Source organism: Gorilla gorilla, chromosome 10, assembly GCF_029281585.2.
Source record: "Gorilla gorilla gorilla isolate KB3781 chromosome 10, NHGRI_mGorGor1-v2.1_pri, whole genome shotgun sequence".
In the NCBI taxonomy this organism is placed as follows: Eukaryota; Metazoa; Chordata; class Mammalia; order Primates; family Hominidae; genus Gorilla; species Gorilla gorilla.
The window spans coordinates 70,312,619-70,330,557 of record NC_073234.2 but is presented as its reverse complement, the minus strand read 5'-3'; the positions used below and the strand labels follow the sequence as shown (position 1 = coordinate 70,330,557).

At 49.0% G+C, this 17,939-nt stretch overlaps 1 protein-coding gene across 3 annotated transcripts in view; it reads left to right on the top strand.

The window, feature by feature from the left end:
• The first annotated feature begins 4,335 nt into the window (after positions 1-4,335).
• TSPAN11 (tetraspanin 11) overlaps positions 4,336-17,939 on the top strand; it is a 70,019-nt gene continuing 56,415 nt past the window's right edge. For all 3 annotated transcript variants that reach the window (XM_019039440.4, XM_063694072.1, XM_063694073.1), the window contains exon 1: positions 4,336-4,639. The gene's annotated coding sequence lies outside the window, so the exon portion shown is untranslated. The remainder of the gene's footprint in view (positions 4,640-17,939) is intronic.

The window sequence follows — 17,939 nt, the reverse complement described above, 5'->3', positions numbered from 1 at the left end:
GGCTCATGCCTGTAATCCCAGCACTTTGGGAGGCTGAGGCAGGCGGATCACGAGGTCAGGAGATCGAGACCATCCTGGCTAACACGGTGAAATTCCATCTTTACTAAAAATACAAAGAATTAGCCAGCCGTGGTGGCAGGTGCCTGTGGTCCCAGCTGAGGCAGGAGAATGGCGTGAACCCGGGAGGCGGAACTTGCAGTGAGCCGAGATCGTGCCACTGCACTCCAGCCTGGGCAACAGAGCGAGACTCCGTCTCAAAAAAAGAAAAAAAAAAGAAAAAGAAAGACAAGCTTATGCTCGGAGGATGGAGAAAAGCAAGTTTTACAGTTCCTGAACTATGAGGGTTTACTGTACAACCTGAATGCCAAGTTAACGTGCCATATAACCGGGGGATGCCAACAATAACAGAAAATTCTCCTCACTGTCGTGTGTGTGTGTGTGTGTGTGTGTGTGTTACCGTTAAGTTAACCACAAAACAAAAAATTACCGTTAAGCCATCCACAAAACAAAAAATGGTATTTTCTGTGACTCCATTTCTAGGAATGGATATGGACACTGTTGTTGGGTAGAGAGGCTATCAGGCCCTGTGCTGGCATGGAGCAGGGTCTCACAAGAGCTACACTATATAACCAAGTAGCAATAGATGTAGGTCATTTCAGATAACAAACAAGGAAGTCTAAGTTGGGTTTTTTGGGGGTTTTTTCCTAAATTTCTAAAGAAGTCTCTACAAACTCCATTACTACTGCATCCGTTGACAGATCTCCCTATCAGATATAAAGGCAGGGAAATGGTGCCAGAGCATGGCCTAAAAGCAGAAGCTGCCAGCACCCCGCCGGGGACAGAAGATGAGCTACAGGCCTGAATATGGGGCTGTCTTAGTCAATTTGTGTTGCTATAAAGGAATATCTGAGGCTGGGTAGTTTATAAAGAAAAGGAGTTTATTTGGCTCATGGTTCTACAGGCTGTATAGGAAGCATGGTGATAACATCTGCTTCTGACAAGGGCCTCAGGAAGCTTCTACTCTGGGGGATGGTGAAGGGGAGCCGCATATACAGATCACAAGTTGGGAGAGGTGGCAGAGAGTGTGGAGGAGGTGCCAGGCTCTTTTCAACAATCAGTTCTCACAGGAACTAACAGCAAGAACTCACTCTTGCAAGAATGGCACCAAGCCATTTATGAGGGATCCACCCCCTGACTTGAACACCTCCCACCAGGCCCCACCTCCAACACTGGGGAGTAAATTTAAACATGAGACTTGGAGGGGACAAACAAACCATATCCAAACCATAGCAGGGGCACAGGTCTCCAGATCTGGGATTAAAACTCTCCTTTGGAGGATTTCACTTAGCCCCTTCCATTTTTTTTCCAAATACTTAACCACATCCTAGTGTTCGTGACTCAACCAATGCTCCATGCTCATGGGAAGCTGCTAAAATGGGAGCCTGTACAAACAGGAGTTGTCCTGTTCATTCTCACAGCACTGTCCATTCAATCTCTGGAGTACCCAACCTGGCAGAGAAACCTCCCTCCTCATACAACCACAGAATAAGAATCAAAATGGAATATTTCCAACTCCTATCTCATCTTCCTCATACCTTTTCTAGTCCAAGCTGAATTCCCATCTCCATTTTCATAGATGGTGGATTCTCATTCTTCCCCCTCACCTTCTTCAAGTATGTTTTGTGAAATAACATGGAATAGGTTAGGATCTTGTTAGTGGTGCAGTGCTGGTAGAAGAGGCCAATTCCTTCATAAAAGGTAAGGACAAAAGAAAGCCAAAATCAAAAAGTCTAGGAATTAGAATTCTAGGCCTATGTGGTCTGATATGGTAGCCACTAGCCACATGTGGCTACTGAGCACTTGTGATGTGCCACATGCAACTGAAGGGCTGGATTATTTCATTTAATTTTAATTAATATAAACAAATTTAAAAACTGATCATTTGATTTTATTGTTGGAAAGCTAAGTATGTATGTAACAACGTAGGCTTGTAAATCTATTTCCTCAACCAAAATGTTATGAAATCTAAATACACACTGAATATTTCCAGTGAAAATGTAGTGTCTGCATGTAGATGTGCAATACACATAAAATATAACCAGAGCTGGAAGACTTAGTAGGAAAAAATGTAAAATATCTTATCGTTGATTTTTCATATTGACACACGCTGAAATGATATTTTAGATATACTGTGTTAAATAAAATATATCATTACAATTACTTTCACCTGTTTCTTTATATTGATTTTTTTAAACGTGGCTCACGGAAAATTTTTAATTACATATTATATTTCCATTGGTTCTCCACTGTAAACGTTTAATGTTACTGGGGATACTGCTGGAGAGGGAATACCCTAGCCCAGAGCTTCATTCATCACTCACCCTCTCCTACTGCTAAAAAGTCACTCCAGGCCGTTTTCCAACCCTCTCTTTCCTCATTGCTGTTTTAATGTTATTAACTTTGGTGAATACTGACCTCCCCTCACCTTTACCCTCTTCCAGCATTCCTCCCCTCCTCGGGCCTACTCCACTCTTTTCTCTTCCATCCGGCTTTTGAAAATCCATCTTCTACTACGAATAAGCTTCCTCTTCACTCCCCACTCCCCAGGCTCTTTCCTTCACACCACCTTCTCTGAGTCTTTCTAACCATCCCTGTCTGTTTAAACTGCTCCGTTAGAGGCCAAGTTTTGTTTCCTGCGCCCTTTCTTAGTGTCCCTGTACCTCCGGTTGGATTTCTAGGAAACAGACTCTGCACAGAGATGGAGATGGTATGTGGGAGGTCTCCTGGGAGGTGCTCTTGGGAACAACACCTTGAGAGAGTGAGGGAAACAGGATTCGGCAGAGAATGAACTTTAACTGTGCTGCTTTCCACAGAGGCCTCGGCGGATCCCTTGGGAAGCTATGGAGCTGGGGTGGCCCTTCAGGGCCCTCCGTAATGGAAGCAAAGAGGTGAACCTTTGTATCTCCCCATCAACCAATTGGATCCGAGATACAGATGCCCCGCCCCAAGGAGCGGCAACCTGGTTTATATAACCCACAACTCAAACAGTTATCTTGAACTAGCCCAGAGATCTCCTTATTTCTAAATCTAAACCTATTTTCTTGGGCGCCCTCCTCCTTGGTGTCCCTGCAGCCCGGGCCCGGGCCCCCACTGAACCTCCCTCTTCTCCTGAGTCCTGACACCCCGCACAGTCCTGACCTTCCCTCATGGTTTCTCCTGGTGGTTTCCGTTCCTTTCATGGGCTCCTTCTCGGTAGACCTAGATTCTGTCTTCAGCCCTGTTCTCTGTACCTTTTCTACCCTCTCCCTCCACCTCTTGTGTCGGCCCAACTTCTTTCCAGATGATTCCAAAATTGACATCCCTTGCCTCAGCCTCTTTTATGAACTCCAGAATCACCCTTCCAATTGCATTTGCTGGATATCCGCCCCTGGAAGAAGGTGGCCTGCTTCTCCAATCCAACTTGCTCCACACTAAACTCAGTCACATCACTCCAGGTTCTCCTCAGACTTCCACAATGTTACAGCCCCAGTGTGCTCCTCCTGCACCACACAGTCTGTAGACTCTCCTTTGCTGCAGCTTCCGCATTCATCCCCCAGTTAAGGTCTTCATCTCACGGGACTATTGGAATCATCTCCTTCCTGTGTGGCCCCCCGCGAAGCCCTTCTCAGCAGCCAGCTGGGGTATTTAGAACGCTGGTGCTCCCGGTACAGTGGCTTTGTCAGCGTCCCCTGCCTCCAGTGGCTTCCCTGATCTAGCAACCTGGTAAATGGGTAATCTTCCTCACTGCAGCTAAGTTTCAAAAGAACACGGTTGGATAAGCACAAGGCCCTTGTTACTTTGGGAAATACATAATCCATGCCCCACTGTTAGGGCCAGTCCCGTTAGGGCCAGCTTTGCACCTTCACAGGGACTCAGCAGGAACAGATGGGCTCTACTCTCTGTTATTCCTTTTTGCTTCAGATTAGAGAGACCTTGAGTTTCCCCGGGGCCCAGGAAATGTAAAGCTGATGCTCCACAGGACTCTGAGAGGGACACGGCAGTGATGGGGGCTGGTGAGGAAGGGGGATGGAGAACCTCTCTCTTATCAGACAGGCTTGTCCCTAGGGTCCCTGGAAACCCCCAGAGGCCAACCTCTCCCAGGGGCCATCAAACGTAAAGGGCAGGGGGACCTAAGCGGGGAGCTGCGGAGCGCGGGGAGTTTGAAAGCCGCTCCACCGCCCTACTAGTCCGTCCTTTTGCCCCGCCCCCCTTAGGGATCCCCCCGGCAACCGCACAGCTGCCTCGGACTCTGACTTAATTCCCTCCGCGTGCTCTGAATCGCAGAGAGGCAAACCCCCAAACAAAGAGCCGGCAGCTCGCGTGCGGGGCTCCTGGGCGCGTCCTGCCGGCTGGGCTGGGAGAGCCGGCGCCGGGGCGTCGCGGCGGAGCGCGGGGCAGGCGGGGACAAGAGGGCCGGCAGGAAGCCTCCGTGGGTGCAGGGGCGCGGGCCGGGCTGCCCGCACGCTGACCTTCCCGGGCTGGGAGGGAGGAGCGCTGGCTGCGGGCGGTGGGCGGCTGGGCGGCTGGGCGGCCCCGGGAGCCGCCGCTCTCAGTCTCTCTAGGCGCAGCTCCCTTCGCCGCTTCCGGAGCCCCTGGCAGGGTAAGTGCAGAAGCGCGCCCGAGGAGTGGGGGCGCCGCGGGAGGGGGCTGGGGGTCCAGGAGAGGCGCCTCCACCTCCGCTGCCCGCCCCGCCGGCAGTCCCGAGCTAGACTGTCCCGAGCTTCCCCCGGGCGGGCAGAGGCAAGCCGGCTGGGGATGAGGAGTGGAGGAGGCGGAATGCTTGGGACACTCGCGGGGCATGTGAGCAGGTATTGGTGTCTGCATGGGACACGCAACACGGCGTCCATAACTACGCGCATGAGTCTGCCTTTCTGCACTTGTGCCTTGGGTGAGAGCTCTGGGCCTCTGAGGGCCTCGTGCCGTCCAGCGTGCCCGGGGCATGTGTGTTCCTCTTGAAAATGTCATTCTTTGTCCACCCTGAATTCGAGTAGCTTCCTCTCATAGCTACACCAAAATGCTGTATCTGGTGCACATTGCTTTCAGAGGGCCTGTCTGCCTGTGCAGGGATGTCCTCATGTTCTGGGCATGTCTGTGTATTTGTGACAACATGGCTGTGTAGGCCCTGTCACCTGTGTTTTCGTGCCCATCCCTGCATGTGCAGTTGGCCGGCTCCGTGTGGAAAGAAGGCATGGAAGGTTCTGGGGTGTATCCTTTTCACCAGCCATATGTGCAGTGTGCACATGTGTGAATTGGTGGAAATTATGAAAGGGAGGCAGCCCAGTTGGGCTTGGCGGGACAGCATCTTAACTTGAGTCTAAGCTGCTGTGTGCAGGAGGAATAAGTGTTCCAGAGGTCTCCAGTTCGTGGCAAGTATTGTGAGGTGAGCGTGGGGGTTGGGGGTGAGGAGAAGAGGCAGCTTCTGGAAAAACTCATAAGTGCACTCTGGGGCATAGGGTGTGTGCGGGGGAGCGTGAAGAAGAGAATGAGGGTGGTGTTAGGCCAAAGTGGATAGTCTGTGTTCAATTTGTGGGCAGCTGGATTGCAGTGGAAATCAGCAGTTAGAGGCTGGAGACAGGTTTGAATCAGAACTTAATGGTTGTCACTGTGTCAGTAGCATTGTTCCCTGGACAGATAGGTCATCTGGGGCTCAGTTGCTTTGTGTGCAAAATGGGACTAATAACCACTGGCCCCATCTGTCTCCCAAGGGACTGGAGGCTCCAATTAATGCCTGGAAATGCTTTGATGGTAGTTAAGACTCCTAGGGTAAGGGGCACTACTGGCCTACAGGGGCCAAGTTGGTGGTCTGGCGAGGGCTTAGGTGGCCCAGAGCTGTTTGGTTTGTGGGTAGCAGAGGGAGGCATTTGTGTGCTGTTTCCCACTATATTCAGCATAGCAGGAATTTTATACCCACCTTTGGACTCGCGTGTGAAATATGTACAGGCCTGTGTGATTCCCCATAGTTCTTTTGTGAGTGCCTGCTGCAGAACAAGAGGAAAACTGGCGTTGATGTCTTTAAGTCTGCCTAAAGCACCTTGACTTTCCAGAGAGCCTTCCTTCAGATGAGCCCAGGACATTTATAACCACCAACTTGCTTCTTTTTATGCTGCCAAATGAAGCAGTAAGGAGCACCCTTCACAGTTTGTAGCCAGGGAGATAGGAGATGAAAAAGCTTTCCCAGCCAAGGTCACAGGTCTGGGGTGTCCACCACCAAGTTCTATCTCTTGGGTTACAGTGCCTTCAGACCCAGGGCCAACCCTGGACTGGGCTGAAGAAGGAGGGAGGCATCAAAAGTCATGCACAGACGGCACCGAATTCCAGGATGTAGTTGGGTGGTTTGTCCACCCTCGGATGTCACCTGTCACTGAGACTTCTTTGTATGTGATAGCTGTTTAGCAGTGTTTGTGAAAGGAAAGATCCTTGGATGGGAGATGCCGGCAACCCAGGTCAGGTCCCGGCTCGGCTCCCTGCCTGGGGAAGGTCACATCACCTCTCTGGGTCTGCTTCCTCTTTGGTCCAAATCAGGGCATCTTTCCAGATTATCATTCTGTTTTCAACTGTGTTTTGCTTCCTCAGAGAGGCCTTTCCTGATCCCCCATCTAAAGTAGCCACCTCCCAGCCATGATCACATCATTGTTCCTTCCTAGCACTTGGACCTGTCTGAACTTAGCTTTGCCACATCCTACTACAATGTGAGCTCACCAAAAGCGGGACTGCCTTTGTGCCGTTACCTGCTGGCTCCACCTGCAACACAGTAGGTGCTCAAGAGATATTATTGTTTGTGAACGAGTGAGTGAATAAATTAGTAAGGGGGTGTGCATGTGTGTTTTTCAAATTGTCCTCCCAGGAGCTCTGGAAGGGAAGAGCAGGCTCCACTGGCAGGGCCCCAGGTCCCTCACACCAGCAGCTCGGGGTCAATCTAAGTTACATGTCAGCTTTCAGATAGGATCTCCTTTGAAGAAAAGCCTCTCTCACTAAAATAAAACTAGAAAACCGTTGCACCAGAAGACTTAGAGGGGTCTTTTCAACTCCAAGTAGAAATAATAGTACCGCAACTGGAAGAAATCCGCACTTGACCCTCAACGAGGATTATAGGCAGGATTCAGACGTACGAAGTGGTTATTCCACAAACCATTTCTGCTTGGCCATGGAATTCATCCTATGGCTATTTTTATGCCACTGGTTTAATTTCCTGAATTTTGGTCAGAGTTAATATGGAAATGATTTTGCTTACAACACAGCAACAAGGGCTATGTGAGAACTCTAACCCATCTATATCTGAGACAGGCACTAGACGGAGGACACGAAACATCTGCAAGGTGGACAAGCTGTGCACAGATATTTGAGAGCTACCTATCTAGGGTGACTCTGTCTGTTATCGTCCTCTATTGGGGGTATTCCCAGGCATACTTGCCCAGATGTGCCTCACCCCCAGTAGATGTCCACTCAGCATTGTTTTTCTGAAATAGTTGGCAGTGCTGAGGAACTCTGGTCTCTGAGTGATTACTGAGCCACGTGATGACAGCCACGTGATGAAACCTGGCTATATTTACATGTGATGACCCTGATCTGTGTTTACAGCAGCCATGTTTCCTGGGGTTTCCAAGCTCTCCTCCACGTAAAATAGTCTCTTGTGCTGCCTTTTCCTAGAAATATACTTGGAAGTGGCAGCACAGCTGCTGTGTCCAACACCATGCCCAGGTTTGGGGCACAGAATCTAGATTTACCACCCTTTTCTAAGCCCCATAGGAGGAGCATTAATGACCGTGCCCATGATAGAGGAGGTGGTGGTGTTCTGTTTGGTTGGTTTAGGTGGGTTGTTGAGGATGGAGACTGTGGGGAGAAGGGTCGGGAGTAGAGACTGGACCCTCTGTTCATTCCATTGATACTGCCCTTGCTTCGTGTAGATGTCCTGCTCTTGCTGACTCTGGTGGGTTTCTGGGCTCATAGGTTTATACTCACAAGATGGCACTCCACAGGGTAGAGGGAGTTGGGAAGGGGGCAGCAAATATACACTGTACATGTATGTTTTCCAAGTGCCTGCTGTGAGCTTTGAACCTCCAGGCTATGAGACATGCATTAAGGACCCAGCCCCCGACCTCTGAGCACTCATTGTTGAGGACATTAAACTCATTCCCAGGAAGGGATGAGAAAACAGCTGAGTGCAGACTAAGTGGCACTCACCCAAGCCCCAGCTGGAGCTGCGAGAAGAAAAGGTGAAGGAAAGGTGTGCAGAGAGGGCAGGCAGAGGCAGCCGGCAGCAAGGGTGGCCGGAGAGCCCAGCTCTAGGGCCAGATGGTTCAGGCACAGATCCTGGCTCTGCCCCTTCCTCTCCGTGTGACCTTCCGTGTGTTATGTGACCTTGCTAAGCTTCAATTTCCTCATCTGTAAATCGAGGAAATGACCTCAACTCGTAGCAGGGTGCATGGATGGCTGCCTAAGCTGAACTCAGAAGAGGGGTACGGAGCGCCAGGTATCTGATGACCCCAGTGAAGGAGTTTGAAAAAGGTCTCATGGCAAGGAGGGGGCTTGAAGGGTGGTGACTACTGTGGGACCTTGTCTAATGCTGGTCTCCCCTGTAGTAGTCAGGGGGTCTGTGGCGTCGTGCTGGGTAGGCCCCAGGCCAGTCAAGCACTCCCTTTCTCCCTGGGATGCTTTTCCAACTGGCCATGCGACTTCCACTCACAACTATGGAGGGGGAAGTGGCTGCATCCTGGCAGCCTCACCCTCCCTCTCTCACTGCCCTGCACAATGTACAAGCACACATACAAGCACATGGCCCTGCTTAGAGGCTTAAGGATTTTTGCTGTAAAATACCAAGAATTGAGGATGTTACAGAGGTTCAGGAAATGAGAATTGCTCTGGTGGTCCCCTGGTCTGTGTTGAAAGGGAGTAGGGGACCCTCCTTGATGGTAGTGTGGGATGAACCCCCCAGCGGTTCTCAGCGCTGTCCCGGCTTAGACATTCATTTTTTTTTTTTAATATGTACTTCGTGTTTTGAAAGGGTTTTGTCAGCCAAACTTCAATATAAATGAGAATGTGTTTCTTTATCTTAAAAAGATTAATAATCAAAGACCCTATAACTGATAGTTTGATTCCTTTCTGCTTGATACATATCAGTTTAGGTCACTTGCTAGCAGATTCTAGTGTGTTTAAAAAGCTCAGAAGAAAAAAGGACAAAGGACAGAAGCAGACTGGTGTTGTCTGGTTTGTCTGAGGTCTGGCACAGTTAGCAAACATTTAATCACATAGCTGGTGTGGTAGCTTGGCTGAAGCCTTTTTGTCAGGTAGAAATTCAAGTTTCTATGAGCGTTCTTGAAATGCGGTAAAGAGATTTCTCTCCCAGAGCTGCCTTTTATAGATAAGCACTAGGGTTTTGATAGTTGGAAACCATGGTCCTATACTGTGCTTTTAGAATTAGAGTACCTGGCTGGGCGCGGTGGCTCATGCCTGTAATCCCAGCACTTTGGGAGGTCGAGGCAGGCAGATCACCTGAGGTCAGGAGTTCAAGACCAGCCTGGCCAACATGGTGAAACCCCGTCTCTATTAAAAATACAAAAATTAGCTGCGTGTGGTGGTAGGTGCCTGTAATCCCAGCTACTCGGGAAGCTGAGGCAGAAAAATCGTTTGAATCTGGGAGATGGAGGTTGCAGTGAGCCAAGATCGCACCACTGCACTCCAGCCTGGGCGACAGAGTGAGACGCTGTATGAAAAAAAAAAAAAAAAAGAGAGTCCTCATCCTATCCTACTTGAGAATACAATTGTTTATTGACTTTTTATCCCTAGCAACGAGTGCAAAGCTTGGCAAACAGTAGGAATTCAATAAATGTTCATTGAATGGACATTTCAGGAAGGAGCTCATTAGTCATCACCGAGACTGTGCCTCAGGGAGACTCAACCAGAGCCAGATAGGTAATTTGTGGGACCCAGTGCAAAATGAAAACATGGAACCCTAGCTCAAAATGCAGGAAAAGATACCATTAAAGTTATCTTTATACCTTTATAAATATAAGCCCTTTCCTTTTTTCCATGGTCTTTCTCTCAACTTGTCATATGGTATTTTTATTTACTATTTAATGATATTCTAAGTAAAGAAAAATTAAAATTTTAAATTATTAGTATGAATTTTACTGTTCATCCTTATATTGTGCAATGCCAGTTTAAGACTATGAGCATTTAACGTGTGTAGAATCACCAAACTACACAATTCCGATTTCATAGTGCATATATGCACATGTATTTTGTTCTTACCGGGGCAGTGTCATTGCTGCTCTCAACTACTCATCAATGCACTCAACATTGCTAACTCAACTGTTTTTATTCCTCTAGTAGCATCCCTGGGGCTCACTAGGTCTCTGCGACTGTGCTGGGCATATGGTCCTTCTCTCGAGAGTTGATAATTCAGGACTTGTCTGTGCCTACCCAAAAAAGAAGGAAGGGTTGGACATCAGTGATTCATACCCTGTTTGTGTGAGGGAGTCACAAACTCCATTGGAGATCTACTAAAACCTATGGAACCGCAGCACATAGATGGTAAAAATGCTTTATACAATTTCAGGGGCCCCCAAGTTATAACTCCATGGAAGGAATTGTCTTTTAGGCTTACTGCTACGCCATGGTATCCTGTTTCGGAGACAAGATAGGGACTGTTTTGAAAGCAAATGAGAAATTGTTCAAATCCTCCTATCTGGGAAAGAAGATGAGATTTTAGGTCATTTGGCTTTTTAAATTCAATTCCTGATGACTGGAAGGGAATGACGCTGCCTTTCTGATTCCCAGTGGGCAGGTTGTAAATGTCCTTAAGCATGAAATGACATGGTCCACAATGAAGGCTTTTGTGGGAGAGCCCCTCTTTCCACCCCATGGGCTAGACTCTCCTCCAGCCTGACTGACCCCTGCCAGAGCCGCAGGATGACAAACTGCCACCATCCCCTTGCTGGGCTGCAGCTGCTGCTCTAGTGGGGAGAGGCAGCTGCACATCCAACCAACACTGATTGAATTCAGGCACAGGCTGGGGCATCACAGTCACTCTCTGGGTGATCCTTGTCCTCTAATTTAACTGGGCAGAGGAGGACACTGGCTCAGGTAGGTTAGGTGACCTGCACAAGGTCCCCCAGCCAGTAAGAGTGACATTAATCTTCCCTCCATGTATGTGACAGCCCAACCCCCAAACCAGGAGGACACTGGCTCAGATAGGTTAGGTGACCTGCCCAAGGTCCTGCAGCCAGTAAGACATTAATCTTCCCTCCATGTATGTGACAGCCCAACCCCTAAACCAAACATCAGAGAACCAGGCTCACATTTATGTTCCCCCTTCCAGCTCCTTCCTCTCGGCACTGGGGATGGGGAAGGGGAGGAAAGCCACCCCCTACCTCTGCCCAGGATGGTGCAGGAGCCTCTCCACTGAAGACCTCTCCCTGAAGCTCATGGGTGTCCTCTGCAGCATCCAACCAGAGTCATTGCCCATCCAGCTCTCAGAAATTGTCAGGTCAAGCAAACAGTGGTTGCAGCTCTAGTGGCTGCAGCTCTAGTGGCTGCAGTTGTGGACCTAGGAGGGGCTGCTCTGGGGACCCTGTCCAGTGGAAGGGACAGCAGTGTTGTTGAGGCCCCTGTATCTTAGACTCTGGGTCCCCTGTGTCAAGCCTGATGGTGAGCTCTTGGTTCAGATTGAGTTGGGATCATTGTTGATTTGAGGCCCAGAATGCTTCCCATGTCCTCTAGACAGCCATGAGGAGCCATGTTCTATACCCCTTCCCTTCACACCTACACACAGCAGTGAACACACACCAGGGCCCCCATAAGTAGAGATGCCTATGGGCCTCTAGCTTCCAGTCTCAGTCCTAAATCCAAACCTGGGAGTCCCCAGAACCTGGAGGTGTCATCCACTTTGGCCCAGCTCTCTGGGGGACTGTGGATGCTGGCTTTCAGAGTCATGATTACCCAACTCTCTAGCCTTCTCAAATTTCTGCAAGGCACTAACCCCCAGCTGTTGGGTGGGCCAGGCCCAGGTGGACAGGGGTGACTGGGAAGACCCACTTCAGATGTTTCTGTCTTGGCCCCATGCCTGAGGGGCAGAGCACAGCCAACAACAGAGGACTCCTGCTCTGCACCTGCTGGAATTGGCAGCCATGTCTGCCTTATCGTGGTCACATGGACTCAGATCCCAAGGCCTGGATACAGGCTCCAAAAAGTCCATCCAGGCTCAGCTTCTCTGGTGTCTTAGTCCATTTTCACGCTGCTGATAAAGACATACCTGAGACTGGGAAGGAAAAGAGGTTTAATTGGACTTACAGTTCCACATGGCTGGGGAGGCTTAACACACCCCTTCAACAAAAGGGGTCCTGCTCTATCTGCCTTATATACTGAGGTTTTACATCAAGTTTGTCAAACCTCTGGCCTGCATGTGGTCCAGGACAGCTTTGAATGCAGCCCAACACAAATTCGGAAACTTAAAATATTATGAGATTTTTTTTTTTATTTTGCAATTTTTTTCTTTTAGCTCGTTAGCTGTCATTAGTGTTAGGGTATTTTATGTGTGGCCCAAGACAATTCTTCTTCCAATGAGGCCCAGGGAAGCCAAAACATTAGACACCCCTGCTCTACATAAAAATTTATTTGAAAGAATCTACTGCTACAATAACTTTCTCAGTATACAGGTAAAGACACTGAGTCACAGAGAGGGTCATTGACTTTCCTGAGATGCTGGCAAGTAGAGAGGGACCTCCTGAATCTAAGAACTCTGCCCCCTGAAACCTAGGCCTCTGCCTGTCCCCACCCCCATCTGTGTGCCATTGCCTTTATAAACACAACACAGCTGTCAGCAGATGTCCCTTGCATCACTTTGGCAATTCCCCTTTCTTTGGTCATCATGGGAAGCAAGGACTTCCTCAGCCCCTGCCCCTCTCCTGTGATCCAAGAACACACACTCTCCCCAGCCAAATTCCCCTTGTGCCAAGCACCGGTCTTCCCTACGGAGAGGTGAGCAAACAGCTCCCACCCAGACAGGGCCTCATGCAAGATGTCTCCACGGGGTGAAGAAAGAGTGGCTCTTCTCCACAGAAATCATACATCCATTCAGTCAAGAAGACTGGGGAACTTATCACAGAAATCATTCTCTGAATGTGGGAAAAAGTGTAGACTGTACCCTTCACTATAAATTAAGCTGGGCTTCAAGGGAGCAGTGAGTATGTTAGCCAATGCTTTGTGGGTTTTTTTGTTTTTGTTTTTTTTTTTTGGAGATGGAGTTTCACTCTTGTCGCCCAGGCTGGAGTGCAATGGCGTGACCTCAGCTTACTGCATCCTCCACCTACTTGGTTCAAGCAATTCTCCTGCCTCAGCCTCCTGAGTAGCTGGGATTACAGGCACCCACCAACATGCCCGGCTAGTTTTTGTATTTTTAGTAGAGACGGGGTTTCACCATGTTGGCCAGGCTGGTCTTGAAGTCCTGACCTCAGGTGATCCACCCACCTCGGCCTCCTAAAGTGCTATTATATAGCGTTGTTCTTTTGGAAAAGTATTTTTGCGACCCATTGTGTGAAAATTAAAACCCTGTGCTCTTAGTGCCGAGAGGCAGTGATTTTCCTGCATGGGCTTAGGGTCACCGGCAGCCTCCTCCACTCCCCTAGCTGGGTCCATTGGCGCAGTTAGGCAGCCTGGGTCAGCTGCCATGGACTGACCATAGGCCAGGCTAGACAGCCCTTGACTGTCCTAGGTGACATGGTCTCTGCCATGGTCTTGCAGAATCACAGGAAATCGATTAACACATGCCCAATTATCCCTGCAGAGAACCAGGCTCCTGAGTGTATTTTTAGAACTCATCTAAATGGATGCTTATTCCCTAATGCCAGCTCTGGTTTATAACCTGCTGAACCATTTGGGTTTCTTTAATTTAACCTCATAAGTGGTGGGTGACTCTAAGTCTCATTCCCTGGATCAGAAAATCCAGTGGTTCCCTATTGCTTACAAAATAAAATCCTGAAATCTTGAGCCTGGCACATACCTTCTCTGTCACCTTCTTTGCTTAATTCCTGCTCTTCCTTCAAAACCCTTGCCCACAGCTCCCTCTTCAGTACTCCTGAACACATTTTTCTTCCTGAGCTGCATACGTTGTGCTACAGTGATATTAATGTGTCTGTCTTCCCAGCTGTGAGCTCTTTGAGGTCAGGGACAGCTTCATTCATTCTCTTTTCTTCATTCTTTTTCTTTGGGAATCTCTAGCACCTAGCACATTGTGTGCCACATACTGAGGCCTCAGATGTTCAATGAATTAATAATTAACTGGTTAATTTCAAGGGAGAAAACAGATACATGAACCACCAAACACACCCCTACAATGATAAATGAGGAGGGCAGCCTCAGGCAGGGCAGCAGCAGGGAGAAGAGTGGAATGGTGGGTTTGCAAGATGTTCATTGAGGAGAGCTGCAGAAGGGGATGGCTTAGTGTTGGGGTGGGAAAGTGATAAAGCTGAGAAAAAGGAGTGAGCACTGCATAGGTGGATGGAGTGTCACTTACTGAGATTAGAAATACAAGATGGATGGGTTGCAGTGGGAAGATACTGACTTAGTTTTGGGCGTGCTGGATATTAGGGAGCCTGTGGTCATGGGCATGAGCCTGGAGCCCAGCAGGTTTTGAGAGTCATCAGCTTGTTGGAGGTGGATGGAGTTGGGCATGAATGGGGGTAGCAAAGAGGAGACAAGAGGCAAAGCACAGAATGTTCCCCACCTCACCCTGGAAGGAATGCCATCCTTAAAGGTGTAAACCAGGAAGAGGACGAGTCGATGAGGCCAAGGAAGAAAGGACAGTTTTGGAGATTTGGTCATGATGTTCAGATCAAGGCAAATTGGAAACTTGGAGAAGAATACAATGAGAGTGGTAACATGAAACCAGCAGTGGGGAGAGAAGGCTTCAAAAGAAGATGTGACCAACTTTTCAAATTCAGCAGAGATGAAGCAGGAGGAGATAGGAAAAGCCGCCTTTGGCTCTGGCAATTGGAAGTGACTTTGGGATAAGTGGGCGGTGGAGGAGGTCAGACAGTGGTGGGGTGCAGGATGAATGGATGAAGAAGTGAAGCTTCAGAGGAAGAAAGATCTGGCAATAACTTAAGAGGGAAACAGGATCTAGGAAAATGTGACTTGAGAAACAGTATGCATGGTCATTAGGTTGAACTGTTGCATCTTAACAGCTGAGATTGTATCCTGGCTCACTATACTAGTCTTACACAGGACTAATTTGTTGCTTCTAGAAGTGGAGCTAAAGCGTACTTTTGGCGGGGGGCGGCAGGGGGCAGTGGGGCAGGGACATTTGTACAAAGACTCTGACCCCCAGGGATGGGAGTCAATTAAAACAGAGGCTGAGCTGCTGTGTCAGAAACCCAACAGGACTGTGGCTTAAAGAACAAAGAAGCTTCTTTTTCTTTCATGTAACAGTTCAGGCTAGGCAAGCTGTTCTGCTCCACACAGTCATGCAGGGAGCCAGGTTCCTGCCCTTTTTGTCTACCATCCCCAAGGGCAGTGCGTGGTCTCAAAGTGTGGTCCCCAGACCAACAGCATCAGCCTCACCTGGAAACTTGTTAGAAATGCAGTCTCAGGCATCACCCCAGACTTACTCAGAATCTCTATTAGGGGAGCACTGTAGTTTTGAAAGCCCTCCAGGTGATTCTAATGTACCCTTGATTTTGAGAACCACTGCTCTGAGGTGCTGTCCTTGTCTGCATGGTTGAAGCTGATTTCAGACACATCCATGGCAAGGGAAAGATTGGAAAGGGAAAGATTGTGGCAATGTGCACGAGCAGTATTTTAAGGTCCAGGGGTGGAGTACTACTTCCACTCATCCATTGTCAAGAATACTATATGGCCAGAGCTAGCTGCTAGAAGGGTTGGGGAATGCAGTCACATGTTAGGTGGCCACATACCCAGCTATGGCTCCATTTTAATGGAAGAAGGGGAGAAAATCTTCTGGGAGACCATTAGTAGTCTTGGCTCCCTTATGAATCAAACTGAAGGAAGTTTAATGCCACATCCCATCCTCTAGAAGGAAGAAAAGATATCTACCTACAGATCACTACGGCTTGTCTGTTTAAAGAGATCCATGGGGGTCTTTTTTTGGATGAACCAGCCCCCCAAATGTCTGTCCACCCTCAATGGACATGAGCAGCCCAGCCCTTGGACACCTGCCTCAACTGCTCACCCACTGTATACTGTGCTGCCAAGTCCCTGGTTGGTAACTTCCAACAAACATCAGGATTTCCCCAGCTGACCCCATCAGAAGGAAGGCACCCAGGCTGGGCAGGGAAGGATGGGTAGTTAGAAGGGGTGCTGGTTTACTAGAAATGAGAGCTAGAAGATAAGCTGCTTGTCCAATGAGCAGCTGGGCACTTGCAGGGCAGCTGTGCACACCTGCACAGACTGTGCCTTGCACAATTCCAGGGGCAGCCATTCTCATGGGTCTCAACCATGTCCCACCCTCAGGGGAACCCCAGCACCCTGGGGTCTTGGACCTTCTGTTGCTGCTGCTCTTTGCCTTACAGATCCTGAGCTCACCCTGAATGGGTCACCCCTGAAGCTTCCATCCTTGCTCTGAGCAGCTTCTCGGGAAGCATCTCAGTGCTCCAAGGACCAAGCCTAGACAGAGAAATCAATTCTGGATAGGGACAGCTTATCTTCCCTCCTCAAAGCCTACTAAAAGCCCAACCCTGAGAGACTTTGACTTTGGCATCAGCAACACCTGGGCTTGATTCCCAGGTCTGCCAAAGGAGCCTCAGCCTCCTTGTTTATAAAACAGAAGCGGGCTGGTTGTGGTGGCTCACGCCTATAATCCCAGCACTTTGGGAGGCTGAGGTGGGTGGATCACTTGACACCAGGAGTTCGAGACCAGCCTGGCCAACATGATGAACGCTGTCTCTACTAAAAATACAAAAATTAGCCAGGTGTGGTGGGCATGGTGGTGCATGCCTGTAGTCCCAGCTACTCATGAGGCTGAGGCAGAAGAATTGCTTGAACCTGGGAGGTGAAGGTTCTATTGAGCCAAGATTGCATCACTGCACTCCAGCCTGGGCGACAGAGCAAGACTCCATCAAAAAAAAAAAAAAATCCAGAAGGAGTGGCACCTGCCTCACTGAGTTATTGAGACAAGTAAGAAAACTGGGCCAGTTGAGGGCCCAACCACTGTGCTGAAGCTGCAGGGGGCTGGGTTTTTTACTACTGACCAGAGTCTGGGAGAGGTGCCAGTGGCCAGAGGTGGTTTCTCGAGGCCGTAAAACACCTGTCTTCATAACTAGGAAATCACAGTTTCTGAAACAGAGACAGGATGATGCGCCTTCCTCAGATCTGGCATTTGTTTATGTAATGATCTACCTTCAAATTCAACCACATGCACGCGCTCCATCTCTAACAGTTCTGCCACTTGTGACTCTGAGTTCTGCAGCAGGAGAAGGGAGCCACTTGTGTTTGCCGACACTGAGATCACACTAGTGGTGGGTTTTAGGGGCTCTGGGCTTTCCCGGCCTCTGCTGTGGGTCCGTTTTTAAGGGCTGGAGCAAAGGCAAGAAAAAGAGGGCGAAGGGTTAGGAGAAGTGAGGAGACTGCATATTCATTTTCAATCCCTGTCAGAGCTGCCCCCTTCTGCTGTGGGTTTCTTCTGAGGTCTCACTCCTCTAAGGAAGGGCCCGATTACGCCCTCAGGTGTTTCCCATCAATGGAACTGTCCTGTTCACATTGGTGCCTTGTTTGGATTATTTTCAAAAGGATTTTTTACTTTGATGTACAATGGACATAGGTCTGTGTCTCTCATCTGAGGCTGAAATTGGAAAACGAGAGAAAAGAGAAGACACTGTGGAGAGTGCAGAGAAAACTCAGGGAGAAAAAGACAGGGGAAATCCCTGGGCTGGCTTGTGAAAGACTCCCAC